This window comes from Nicotiana tomentosiformis, chromosome 3 (genome assembly GCF_000390325.3).
Source record: "Nicotiana tomentosiformis chromosome 3, ASM39032v3, whole genome shotgun sequence".
Classification (NCBI taxonomy): domain Eukaryota; kingdom Viridiplantae; phylum Streptophyta; class Magnoliopsida; order Solanales; family Solanaceae; genus Nicotiana; species Nicotiana tomentosiformis.
The window spans coordinates 75,638,673-75,653,107 of NC_090814.1; positions in this window are offsets into that span (position 1 = coordinate 75,638,673).

Here is a 14,435-nt window from a genome sequence, read left to right on the forward strand (position 1 = left end):
GTTTGAAAAGTACATAAACAAAGTTTTATAAATCTACGGCTACCATGAACAAGAGGCAGCTACAACCGGAATGCAGGTACATCTTCAAATCCAACAACCATCGAACACAAAAACAACAATAGCCAACATCTGCACGCAATGTGCAGAAGTGTAGTATCAGTACAACCGACCCCATGTACTGAGTAAGTAACAAACCTAACCTTAGGTTGAAAGCAATGGCGAGCTTTTACCAAGATCGGGTCAAAAACCAATAGTTCACCACATCCATAACAACGTAAAGCCAATAATATAAGAAGTAACTCAGAAATAAATTACTCAGCTAAATCATAATTTCTAGAAATAGTTCTTCCTTTCAAGTACATCAGTGAAAAACCAAATCGTTTACCGAAATTTCAAAAAAATATGAATAAGTTTGAAGGCAATAATTTTCCCAAAAATCCTTTCAATAATAAATGAGATGTTTCATTTTCTTCCCGGATAATCCGTGTAAAACAAATGCATCACTATGCTCATCTGTCAACATATGTGAGAAATCATGAATGATGTGATACTGTACAACATGAGAAAAATATATCTTTATGCCTGTATGTCATGTGTGCATGTCAATGCGATGCAACTCAGTGATAAAATTATATGCATACTCTCAGAGTATCATTTCACTCAGTCCTCTCAGTCACTCAGTTCTCCCAATCGCTCAGCACTCGCACTCGACACTCGCACTCAGTAGGTACCTGCGCTCTCTGGGGTTGTTTAGACTCATGAGATTCTCCTATAGCCCAAACGCTATAATCTGCACGGACAACTCACGTGCTATAATAATATCTGGATCCGCACGGACAACTCACATGATGCACAGACAACTCACGTGCTATAATAAAGTCTATAAGGCCTGCTGTAGGCGGGCAACCCCGATCCACGTAATAATCCTCACAATCAGGCCCTCGGCCTCACTCAGTCATCAATCTCTCCAGTCTCTTTCTCATGGGCTAACAATGCCATGAAAATAGCCCAAAAATATTGATATGATGTATCAATAAATAATAACAGAGATTGGGATATGATATGTAATGACATGGATATGACTGACTATATATTTTAAATTTAAAACAAATAATTCACAGCAATATGACCTTTGTGGGTTCCAACAATACTGGTACATAGCCTCAACATGATTTTTAATATGATTCTCAGCTCAATTTCTTTAGCACATAAAACTATATAGAAAATGCCAAGATTATTTGACTACAAAATTCCACGGAAATAATTATGTCACAATTTCCATAGTGCAAGCCCACACGCCCGTCACCTATCATGTGCGTCACCACCTAACAATTCACATAATACATATATTCAGGGTTAATACCCTCAGCTTCAAGATTACAAGAGTTACTTACTTCGAACAAGCCATTACCAATGCTGAGCAAGCCAAGCGATGCTCCAAAGATGCCATCTCGCGCGTTCCGACCTCTGAATGGCTCAAAACTTAAACAAAAACAACTCAAATTCGTCTCCAAACGTCCCGAATCTAGCCACAAGCATTTCAATACAATCAATATAGGCTAAAGGAATTAATTCCACAAGAAAAATACGAAATTATAGCCAAAATCCGAAATCGGCCCAAACCCGACCCCCGGGTCCACGTCTCGAAATCTGACAAAAGTCACAAAATCCGAAAGCTCATTCACTCACGATCCCAACCATACCAAATTCATCAAAATCCGACACCAATTGGTCATTCAAATCCTCACAACCAACTCTCCAAATCCCTAGCCTCAAATCCCCAACTTACACCTCAAAAACACACTATCCCCGACACCAATCTGCGACTACCGCTTCTACGGGAATTCCTCGCTTATGCGTAACAACCTCACTCAGTAAAACCTCGCACTTGTGGTCCTTAAGCCGCTTCTGCGATCGCGCTTCTGTGCACTTGAACCGCAGCTGCAGTTGCGCAGGTGCATCCAATCACACGCACTTGCGATCCTCACGCCCAGCTCCCTTTCTCGCTTCTGCGATGGCACTGCCGCTTTTGCGGTTCCGCACCTGTGCCCAACACTCCGCAGGTGCGATCACACCAGAACCAGAAAATCTTCAGATATGCAACATGGAGTGAAAATGATCCGAACCTCGTCCGAAACTCACCCGAGCCACTCGGGACCCCGTCCAAATATACCAACAAGTCCCATAATAAAACACAGACCTATTCGAGTCCTCAAAACATGCATAACAACATCGAAACGATGAATCATACCTCAATTCGAAATCATTGAACTTTGAAACTTCAACTTCCACAACCGATGCCGAAACCTATCAAATCACGTCCGATTGACCTCAAATTTTGCACACAAGTCACATTTGACATTACGGACCTGCTCCAACTTCCGGAAACGAAATCTGACCCCAATATCAAAAAGTTCACTCCCGGTCCAATTCCAACTTTCACCATTTCAAGCCAAATTATACTACGGACCTCCAAACCACAATTTGGACGCGCTCCTAAGTCCAAAATCGCCCAACGGAGCTAACAGAACCATTAGAAATCCAATCCGAGGTCAAATACTAAAAAGTTAAACTTGGTCAAACCTTTCAAATTTAAAGCTTCTAGCTGAGAATCTTTCTTCCAAATCAATTTCGAATAACCTGAAAACAAAACCGACGATTCACATAAGTTATAATACATCATATAGAGCTACTCATGCTCGAAAACTATCAAGCGAAGTGAAATTTCTCAGAACGACTGGTCGAGTCGTTACATCCTCCCTCACTTAAACATACGTTTGCCCTCAAACGTGCTCAGAGTTGTTCCAAAAGCCATCAAATCGCCGTGTAACCTTGCCATGCACATACCCGGGGGTGATCTCACGTCACCCTATCCCATATAGGCCTGACAACACAACATAACTATAGTTTCTTAATTCAACCTGGCCCAGAAACCTTAGAATCCAATTTCCAACATCCGAAATTTTTATAAGATGAGAATCTCGCACCTACACACTGTATAAGTCTGAACAAGCTGTAACAAGCCTTCACCATAACCCAAGATGTAATAACATGATGTACCACATGACTCAAATACTCATAGCGATAATTTCAAATTACATCAGCTTCTCAAAACAACCCAATACTAGTAATAAACCTCATATCAAACAAAACCTCGTTCTAAAATATTCGTACACTGCCGATGATGAAAGAAACACGCAGAACTCATAACCATTCATCAGATCAACCAGTCATGGGATTCCCTCTCATTCGATAAGAACTATAACACATTCTAAGCCAACTTTCGATATTATCCTTCCAAACATACTGTAATCAATTCTGATAGTATCCATTCTAGGTCCAATGATCTCATCTCATCCAACACGATCACTCTAGTGACATGTCACATCAGTACAATCTGATGCCATAACCCGTGCAATCCGTGCACCAATAATCAACCTTCCAAATATTCTCAAATCATAGAAAACTGATTCAGACGGGAGAACTGTCCCGCAAGCTCAACAAGTACCACCACAACGCAATGCTAAGAACCTATCACACACCGTAGAACCAAAACACATGAATCTAACACAAGGGATCATATCTCAACATAACTCCGCTGCAATACGTGACCCCGTCCAAACACTGGTCCATATGAAATACCTCAGCCACCATGCTCAAAATCAATAACCACGCGAAATTCGTCATCAAGTACCCAAGGTGCATTACCGTAACCCCGGAGATCAAATAGTACAATACCACAATCCGGAAAGAACATAGCCAACGTGCAAATAATCACGCAATACTCAAATACTCATCTCGCTCAAATTCTTCTATAAAGCCCAAATAGAACCACATCGTGTGTGCACATAACCCACGAATCGCAACCCCTCGTAGCATAGAATAGTAACTCACAGATCATTTTATAACACGAATAAGCTCGACAACAATCGAATGGCACATCCCTCAATAATAGCAGTACGGAGCCAACCAATCCGACTCGACGTGGAATACCCATCCTAGTTGGGCCTACCAATGGTCCCCCAAATCACTATAGACACCCACACATGGATAAATAACCCTCTGAAAGCCCATAATGACTGAATCATAACACATACTATCGTCTAGCAAGCTTCGGCGATGACTTCACAGTCCACAACCATAAAAATAACGTGCTCTTGAGAATTTCCAGTCTCCCAATCCATAGAACATACTAATCCCATATCTGATCCCAACTCCACTGCCAGAATGTCTAACATATCTCTCATACACGATCATCCCATGAGAAATACTTCTAAAATTCTTCCGTGCCACATGTCAGAATTTGAATATCAGCAGTCAATCAACCAGGAGAGTGCCGTGACACCAATGAAGTGCTCATAAATCAAAATACATTGCCCCTCCTGAAATGTATACTCTCATCAGGCCATACTGATTAGTAATATCATTTGCCTAGTTATCTGAAACCGTCCATGCTGCCTACGAATTTGTGTCCATCCCTTCAAAACTGAACTGTAACCTTGCACAAGCAAATCTCAATCCCACGCAATACACCGTGTCTACCATGCCATCTTGTGAAGAGTACAAGAATCTTATAATCAACTCTGAGTCATATGCAGAATACATACCCGATCAGTCAAAAACCTTCCATTTGATCTCATCCCGAGGAGAATTCTAATATGCAACATATTCCTCACGCGCGGTAGGAAATATACTCCTCGAACCGTGGTAAAAACCATTGAGAACTCTTTGAAACCCATTTTCACATAACCAAGCTATTAGAACCGAATCTCTCTAACTCAACCCAGCCACGCTGGTCGCCAAAACCCAAGAGCATTGCCATGAAACACCTGTGGAGACTAGCCACATCATAAGTACCCAAAGAACCGATTATATCCATTACTGTGCCAACTCAACCTACTACTAAGTTGTCCTATTTCTCCAAGTACTTTCCAAATTGCCTTCAAATTGATACTTCTCCTTGCTGGAACACCACGATCCTTAGACAAAATTCACCTCACAAAAGACCCTAGTGTAAAACCACAATGCCCTATGACCCTTAAGCAGTTGTATTCTTCTTAAGCACCTCCATAATTACCACAACTGTAGCACTCACTCTGAAAATACCTTATGTGAATTTAAAATTGTTCTTCTTACCTTCCTTATACTAAAATGTAGAATCCATAGTCATATAGAATTTCTGCAAGTCCAGGCACCACCAAACACAAATCTCAGATTTAACCATACACAAGTCCAGAGAATTTCTCTATTGATATATATAAACCTCGAACCTATTGGAACTTTCTCGAGAGTCACCCACTTTGCTCAATCCAAATTACATCGCCCAAATGGGCCAAAAGACACGTGCCCCAATAGCACAACAACACCCAAATAATTAACTCTACTTTTTAACACCACCGATCAATTTCATACTCCGTGGGCACTACATCATTCACAAATAATAATTCGCTCATCCCACGATTTTCATATACTCATAAAGCGCAATACAACCCGTATCCAAAAAGTTCCTTACTCGAGTCATTTTCAAACTCCCCCTCTGCAAGTCATCACTGATTCCTAAGTATACTTCAGACCAAAACAAAAATTTGACACATACCCATGAATTGAATTGTCAATAACAGACTCCTCCACTTGGCTCAAAGCTATAAATTTAAACATTCGATAACTCACAATATCCATACTCTATTACTGTCATAATACCACAGTCAGTTCAATGAAAAATCTTTCTCAAGCTCATACAACGCCAACCATAAAATACCTCAATCATCCGCTAAGCTCGTATTTATTCTCTTGACACTCAAGTCAACTTTCTCAGCCAGATTCAAATTCAAATCTCAACACATACGCTTCTTTGGTAGAAAAGAAACTCTCCACTCACATACAAGGAAACATACCTACGTATATTACTCTGTAGGGGATAACCCACCTGCTTAGCCTCAAATTGGCATCTTGTTATATCTTTTCACAGTCACAATTACTATGCAATCACTTAGTCTATTTGAGTCCAAACTCATTAACCAGACATGAGAATTTAATTTATCCCAAAATTTAACAATCGTGAAAGATCCTTCAAAACATTCATACTCGAGACTGTACGTCACATCAAAATGAAAATCAAGCACCCAATGGACTCTCCTTTACATTTCACAGAACACTTCTCGTCACATTCAAATAATCTTAACACATCCTGCAGTTACATCATATTCATCACAAAGCCATTCCACTGCTCATTGAGCCACAAATTCCACTCGTTGGGACATTACCGGACATACGAGTCCAAATGTACAAGTTACCACTGAAGCTACCGAGCCTAAGCTACGGTCTAAACCTGGCCTCAAGTCCTCCAGACTGGCCCATCACCAAAACACATAATATACATTTTGAACCTTGTTCATAGAATCACATGCCGGTGATGCACAACTGATACCGAGCGCTCATGTGCGCATACGAATACGAATACGTGGAAGGAATTCAAAGAGTTATGTCTCAAGCTGAATCAATCCCGCACTATAAGGGAAGAAAGATGGGAAATAAATATCCCAAATGCCTGTAGCCTCTCGAAGATAAGTATGGACATCATCATACCGATCCGCAAGACTCTACTAGACATTTGCTCATGACTTGTAGAACCTATGAACCTAGGGCTCTGATTCTAATCTGTCACGATCCAAAATCCACTAGTCGTGATGGCACCTAACCCAACCCGCTAGGTAAGCCAACTAATAACTGTCCAATTTCAATAATATTAAAAAGACGATTAAACAAAGAATTATCTGAATCTTATACCTTTTCCAAGGACTGCTAGTACAAATCATGAGCTTCTAAGAATAGAATTTACAAAACTGATATGAAGTAAATACATCTTCTGTTTGAAAAGTACATAAACGGAGTTTTATAAATCTACGACTGCCATGAATAAGAGGCAGCTTACAACCGGAGCGCAGGTACATCTTCAAATCCAGCAACCATCGAACACAGCAAAAACAACAGCCAACATCTGCACGCAATGTGCAGAAGTGTAGTGTCAGTACAACCGACCCCATGTACTGAGTAAGTAACAAACCTAACCTTAGGTTGAAAGCAGTGACGAGCTTTTACCAAGATCGGGTCCAAAACCAATAATTCACCACATCCATAACAACGTAAAGCCAATAATATAAGAAGTAACTCAGAAATAAAATACTTAGCAAAATCATGATTTCTAGAAATAGTTCTTTCTTTGAAGTACATTAGTGAAAAACCCAAATCGTTTACCGAAATTTCAAAAAAAAAAATGAATAAGTTTGAAGGCAATAATTTTCCCCAAAAATTCTTTCAATAATAAATGAGATGTTTCATTTTCTTCCCAGATAACCCGTGTAAAATAAATGCATCACTATGCCCATCTGTCAACATGTGTGAGAAATCATGAATGATGTTGTCACGAACCAAATTAACCCTCTGTAAGGTGTCGTGATGGCACCTAGTCTTTACGACTAGGTAAGCCTAATATTACAAAAAAATATAAAGAAAACACAATATTTTTAAAGATCAACAACATATTGTGAATAGCCAAGAGTAGTACCACTTGACATATACAAAATAATTTTCCAAGACCCGAAATATCACTAAGTCACAAGCTGCGATAATCTATGTAGCTCTATACAAAAGTCTGAAGATAATAAAGAAAGTCTCTAGGCGAGGGAGTAGAAGGGGACTCCGAAGATCTGCGGACGCAAGCAGTAGTACCTTGAAGTCTTCTAAAATCAGCAGCACACACTAACCCCGAGGCTGATAGCTCGCACCTGGATCTGCACACGAAAGACTGTGCAGGGAAGGGCATGAGTACACCACAATGTTACCCAGTAAGTGCCAAGCCTAATCTCGGTCGAGTAGTGACGAGGTCAGGTCAAGGCCCTACCGGAGTAAATATAATAAATTAAACAGTAAAAGATATAAGTAAAATTTACGGTAACACAGTTAAAGAAATTCTCAAAAATTTAACAGTTAAGGGAGCCCTCGGCTCAGAACAAGGTAAACACAGTGGAAAATCTCCCGGGATACCGTCCCGCAGTTCCAAATAAATATGCAGTACATGGGGATCTCCCGGAATACGTCCGTAGTCCCAAAGTAAATATGCAGTGCTGGGGGATCTCCTGAAATATGTCCGTAGTCCCAAAGTAAATATGCAGTGCTGGGGGATCTCCCGAAATACCTCCGTAGTCCCAAAATAAATATGCAAGACATGGGGATCTCCCGGAATACGTCCGTAGTCCCAATTTAAATATGCAATACAGGATGAAATGGCAAGTATTGCATCGAGTTATACGGTTTATACTGAACACAGATAAGGAAAATAGGGACTTAACTAAGCATGGCGTACAGAATGTCAAATAGGCAGTTAAAACACGTAAGCATGCTCCTATAATCTAAGCTAAACAATTAAATGTATTAGTGCAATTTAATAAGGGAAAACAATTTATGATTTAGAAAGGAAAAACGAGATTTTTGCAATAATAGCCCATGTACGTACTCGTCACCTCACGTACACGGCGCCCACACATCAATTAATATCAAACATCTTAAGGAAAAAGTCCCCAACACAAGGTTAGACAAGTCACTTACCTCGAACCGCTCAAATCAACTCGATATCACGTTCTTGCCACGAGTATCAGACTCCAAATGGCCTGAATCTATTCAAATTAATTGCATAATGTAAATATAACTACAAGTAACTAATTTAGCTAATTAATTCGAAGCTAAAGTGTGAAGTTAGGAAAAACGCCCAAAACATCTCCCCGGCCCCACGTCTCAGAATTGGGTAAAATTTATAAATTATGAACACCCATTCACTCACGAGTTCACTCGAACAAAATCATCTAAATCCGACGTCAAATTCCCATTCAAATCTCAAATTTTCAATTGGGGAACCTTTTCCCCCATTTCCAAACTTCTACCCTCAATTTCCTTAATTAGATGAGGAAAATAATAATAGATTAATGTATTATGATCAAAATAGAGTTAGAATTAGTTACCCAATAGTTCTCCTTCAAAATCCCTCGAGAAATCGTCTCCCACCGAGCTCTAAATCGAATTGGTGAAAAATGAGGGATGAACCCTCGAAGCTGCCTTTTCAATCCAGCGATTTCCGCACCTGCGCTCATGGGGCCGCATCTGCGGTCACGCACCTGCGGAAAAATCAACGCAGGTGCGAAGGTCACTTATCCGGGCTGGGGCTGCATCTGCGGGCAATTTCTCGCACCTGCGGATACCGCACTTGCGGTCCAAATCGGCGCATCTGCGCATTTCACTAAGGCAGTCAGGCTCCGCACCTGCGGGCTCGCAGGTGCGGTCAAACTTGTGCACCTGCCCTCCATCACCAGCCATACCTATTCCGCATCTGTGCACTCCCTCTGCACCTACGGCTCTCGCACCTGCGTCCTCCCTTCCGCAGGTGCGAAACACCAGAACCAGCAAAGGCACCAGATTTTTCTTAAGTCCAAATTAATTCCGTTAAGCATCCGAAACACACCCGAGGCCCCCGGGACCTCAACCAAACATACCAACCAATCCTAAAATACCATACAAACTTAGTCGAGCCTTCAAACCACATCAAACAAGGCCAAAATCATGAATTAGGCACGGATTCAAGCCTAAGAATTTAAAATTTTCCAAACTCTACAAATGATGCCGAACCACATCAAATCTAGTCCAAATGACCTCAAATTTTACACACATGTCACAAATAACATTACAAACCTACAACCACTTTCGGAATTCCATTTCGAGCTCGATATCAAAATTTTCACTATCGGCTTAAATCGTCGAAAAACTAACTTTCGCCAATTCAAGCCTAAATCTACTACAGACCTCCAAAACACATTCCGGACGCGCTCCTAACCCCAAAATCACTCAAACGGAGCTAATAGAGTCGGCAGAATTCCATTTCGGATCCGTCTTCACACAGTTCCGACTACAGTCCAAACTCTAAGGCTTAAACTCACAACTAGGGACTAAGTATCCCAAAACTCTCTGAATTCCATAACCAATCACTCTGGCAAGTCTGAAAAGCAGAAACAAATATGGGGAAAGTAGATATTAGGGGATCGGAGCTCTAATTCTCAAGATGACCGGCCGGGTCGTTACATCCTCCCCCTCTTAAAACAATCGTTCATTCTTGAACGAGTATAAAGACATACCTGAAACTGTGTAAAGATGAGGGTATTGGCTGTGCATATCCTCCTCGGTCTCCCATGTCGCCTCCTCGACCGGCTGACCCCTCCACTGGACCTTTACTGAAGCAATATTCTTTGACCTGAGCTTTTTGACCCGTCTGTCCAAAATGGCTACTGGCTCCTCAATATAAGATAGATCTTTGTCCAACTGGACTGAGCTGAAATCCAATACATGAGTCAGATCACCGTGATACTTCCGGTGCATAGACACGTGGAATACCGAGTGAACTCCTACTAGGCTGGGAGGCAAGGAAAGATTATAAGCAACCTCCCCATCTCGCCGCAATATCTCAAAAGGACCAATGAACCTTGGGCTCAGCTTGTCCTTCTTCCCGAACCTCATGACGCCCTTCATAGGAGATACCCAAAGCAAGACCCGCTCACCAACCATAAATGCCAAGTCACGAACCTTCTGGTCCGCATAACTCTTATGCCTGGACTGGGCTGTGCGAAGTCTCTCCTGAATCACCTTTACCTTATCCAGGGCATCCTGGACCAAATTTGTACCCAACAATCGGGCCTCGCCCGGCTCAAACCATCCCACTGGGGACCGGCACCGCCTACCATACAAAGCCTCATACGGTGCTATCTGAATGCTGGACTGGTAAATGTTATTGTAAGCGAACTCTGCAAGTGGCATGTATTGGTCCCATGACCCTTCGAACTCCATCACACAGGCACAGAGCATATCCTCAAGAATCTGAATCGTACGCTCGTGCTGCCCGTCCGTCTGAGGGTAAAAGGTTGTGCTCAACTCCACCCTAGTACCCAACTCCTGCTGTACGACTCTCCAAAACCGTGATGTGAACTATGTACCTCTGTCTGAAATGATGGATACTGGAATACCATGAAGGCGGACAATCTCTCTGATATAAATCTCAGCTAACCTCTTAGAAGAATAAGTGGTCAACACTGGAATAAAATGAGCTGACTTGGTCAGCCGATCCACGATCACCCAAATAGCATCGAACCTTCTCAAAGTCCGTGGAAGTCCAACTACAAAGTCCATGGTAATCCGCTCCCACTTCCACTCTGGGATCTCTACCCTCTGAAGTAATCCACCCGACCTCTGGTGCTCATATTTGACCTGCTTACAGTTGAGACACTTGGCCACAAACCCAACTATATCCTTGTTCATCCTCCTCCACCAGTAGTGCTGTCTCAAATCCTGGTACATCTTCGCGACACCGGGATGAATAGAGTACCGCGAGCTGTGGGCCTCCTCGAGAATCAACTCTCAAAGCCCATCTATATTAGGCACACGGATCCGACCCTGAATCCTCATCACACCATCATCACCAATAGTCACATCTCTGGTATCACCTCACCGAACCCTGTCCTAAAGAATTAGAAGATGAGGATCATCATACTGGCGCTCCCTGATATGGTCATAAAGAGAAGACCTAGCAACCACACAAGCTAATACCCGGCGAGGCTCTGAAATATCCAATCTCACGAACTGACTGGCTAAGGCCTGAACATCCAAGGCTAAGGGCCTCTCAGCTGCTGGAAGATATGCCAAACTCCCCAAACTCTCTGCCCGGCAACTCAAGGCATCGACCATTACATTGGCCTTCCCCGGGTGGTATAATATAGTGATATCATAGTCTTTAAGTAGCTCCAACCACCTCCGCTGACGCAAATTAAGGTCCTTCTGCCTGAACAAGTGCTACAAACTCCGGTGATCAGTGTAAATCTCACAGGGAACACCGTACAAATAATGTCGTCGGATCTTCAGGGCATGAACAATAGCTGCTAACTCGAGATTATGAACCGGATAATTCTTCTCATGCACCTTCAACTGTCTAGACGCGTAGGCAATCACCCTACCGTCCTGCATCAGTACCGCTCCAAGGCTAATCCTTGAGGCGTCACAATAGACAGTATAGGACCCCGAACCTGTAGGCAATACTAATACTGGGGCTATAGTCAAAGCTATTTTGAGCTTCTAAAATCTTTCCTCACACTCCTCGGTCTACCTTAACGGAGCACTCTTCTGGGTCAGCCTAGTCATAGGTGCTGCAATGGATGAAAATCCCCCCACAAAGCGACGGTAATACCCCGCCAAACCAAGGAAACTACGAATCTCCGTAACTGATGACGGTCTGGGCCAACTCTGCACTGCCTCCACCTTCTTCAGATCTACCTTGATCCCATCACAAGACACTATGTGGCCCAAGAATGCCACTGAATCAAGCTAGAATCCACACTTAGAAAATTTTGCATACAATTTCTTCTCCCTCAAAGTCTGAAGCACGGTCCTCAGGTGCTGCTCATGACCTTCCTGAGACCGGGAATATACCAGGATGTCGTCAATAAACACAATGACGAAGGAATCAAGATAAGGCCGGAACACACTATGCATCAAATGCATAAAGGTTGCTGGGGCATTAGTCAGTCCAAATGACATGACAAGAAACTCATAGTGACTATATCTGGTCCTGAAAGCAGTCTTCGGGATATCCGACTCTCGAATCTTCAATTGATGATAACCTGAACATAAGTCAATCTTGGAAAATACTCTGGCACCCTGTAACTGATCAAATAAGTCATCAATACGAGGCAATGGATACCTGTTCTTCACTGTGATTTTTTTCAACTAGCAGTAATCAATACATATCCGCATAGAACCATCCTTCTTCTTCACAAATAAGACAGGAGCACCCCAAGGCGACACACTGGGCCGAATGAAGCCCTTATTAAGCAACTCCTATAACTGCTCCTTCAACTCTTTTAATTCAGGAGGAGCCATATGATATGGAGGAATAAAGACAACAATTCAATGCCAAAATCAATATCTCTGTCGGGCGGCATGCTCGGAAGATCAACTGGAAACACATCTGGAAAGTCCCTCACTACTGGAATCGACTCAACTGTAGGGGTATCAATACTGACATCTCCCACATAGGCCAAATACGCATCACACCCCTTCTTAACCATTCGCTAAGCCTTAAGAAATGAAATGACCATGCGGGGAGTATACTCTAAGGTACCTCTCCACTCTAATCTCGGCAAGCCTGGCATAGCCAGCGTCACGGTCTTAGCGTGACAATCAAGAATAGCATAATGGGGCGACAACCAGTCCATGCCCAAGATAACATCAAAATCTACCATACTGAGTAATAACAAATCGGCTCTGGTCTCAAAACCACTAAGAGCAATCAAACACGACCGATATACACGGTCCACAACGAGAGAATCTCTCACGGGAGTAGATACATAAATATGGGAACTCAAAGAATCCCGAGATATCCCCAAATATGGAGCAAAATAAGAAGACACATATGAATACGTAGAGCCTGGGTCAAATAATACTGATGCATCCCTATGACAGACATGGACGATACCTGTGATGACTGAATCTAAAGAAACGGCCTCTGAACGGGCTGTAAGGGCATAGTACCTGGCCTGGCCTCCCCCTCTAGGGCGACCTCGACCTCCCCGACCTTTACCTCGAGCTGGCTGAGGAGGTGGGGTGGCAGCTGGTGCTGGAAGAATGGCCGGAGGACCCGTTGGAGCATGTGGAGGCTGATGAGTCTGTGAAGGTGTACCCCTCCTGGCTCTGGGGCAATCTCTAACCATGTGACGAGTGTCACCACACTCAAAATAACCTCTCGGAGGACGCGACAACTGAGACTGACTCGGACCTGGCCTACTGGACTGGTCGGTAATAGCACCTCGAGTAGGAGGCATACTGGATACTGGCGGTGCAAAATAGGGCTCCTGAGGTCTAGGAGGAGCTGGAACACCGCTGGCTGCTGGAAGAGCTGAATGAACAAGGCGACTCACAAAACCCCTACCATAGCATGATGCTGGTGCACGAGCTCCTGAATAATGACCAGTCTCTCGAGACCTCTTGGCCTCTCTCTCCTCTCTATCCCGGGCAAACATGCCCTCCACTCTCCTGGCAATGCTCACTGCCTGCTGATAAGTGATGTCCATCTCCAACTCCCTGGCCATACTGGTCCGAATACTCGGGTGGAGTCCCTCAATGAAGCGACGAATCGTCTCTCTGACTGTAGCAACCAGAGCCGGTGCATGGCGAGCTAACTCACTGAAATGGACTGCATACTCCGACACAGTCATAGCACCCTGATACAACTGCTCAAACTCTGCACGCCAAGCATCCCTGAGGCTCTGAGGAACATACTCACGTAAGAACATCTCTGAAAATTGAGTCCAAGTGAGTGAGGCTACCTCGTCCGGACTACTCAGCTCATA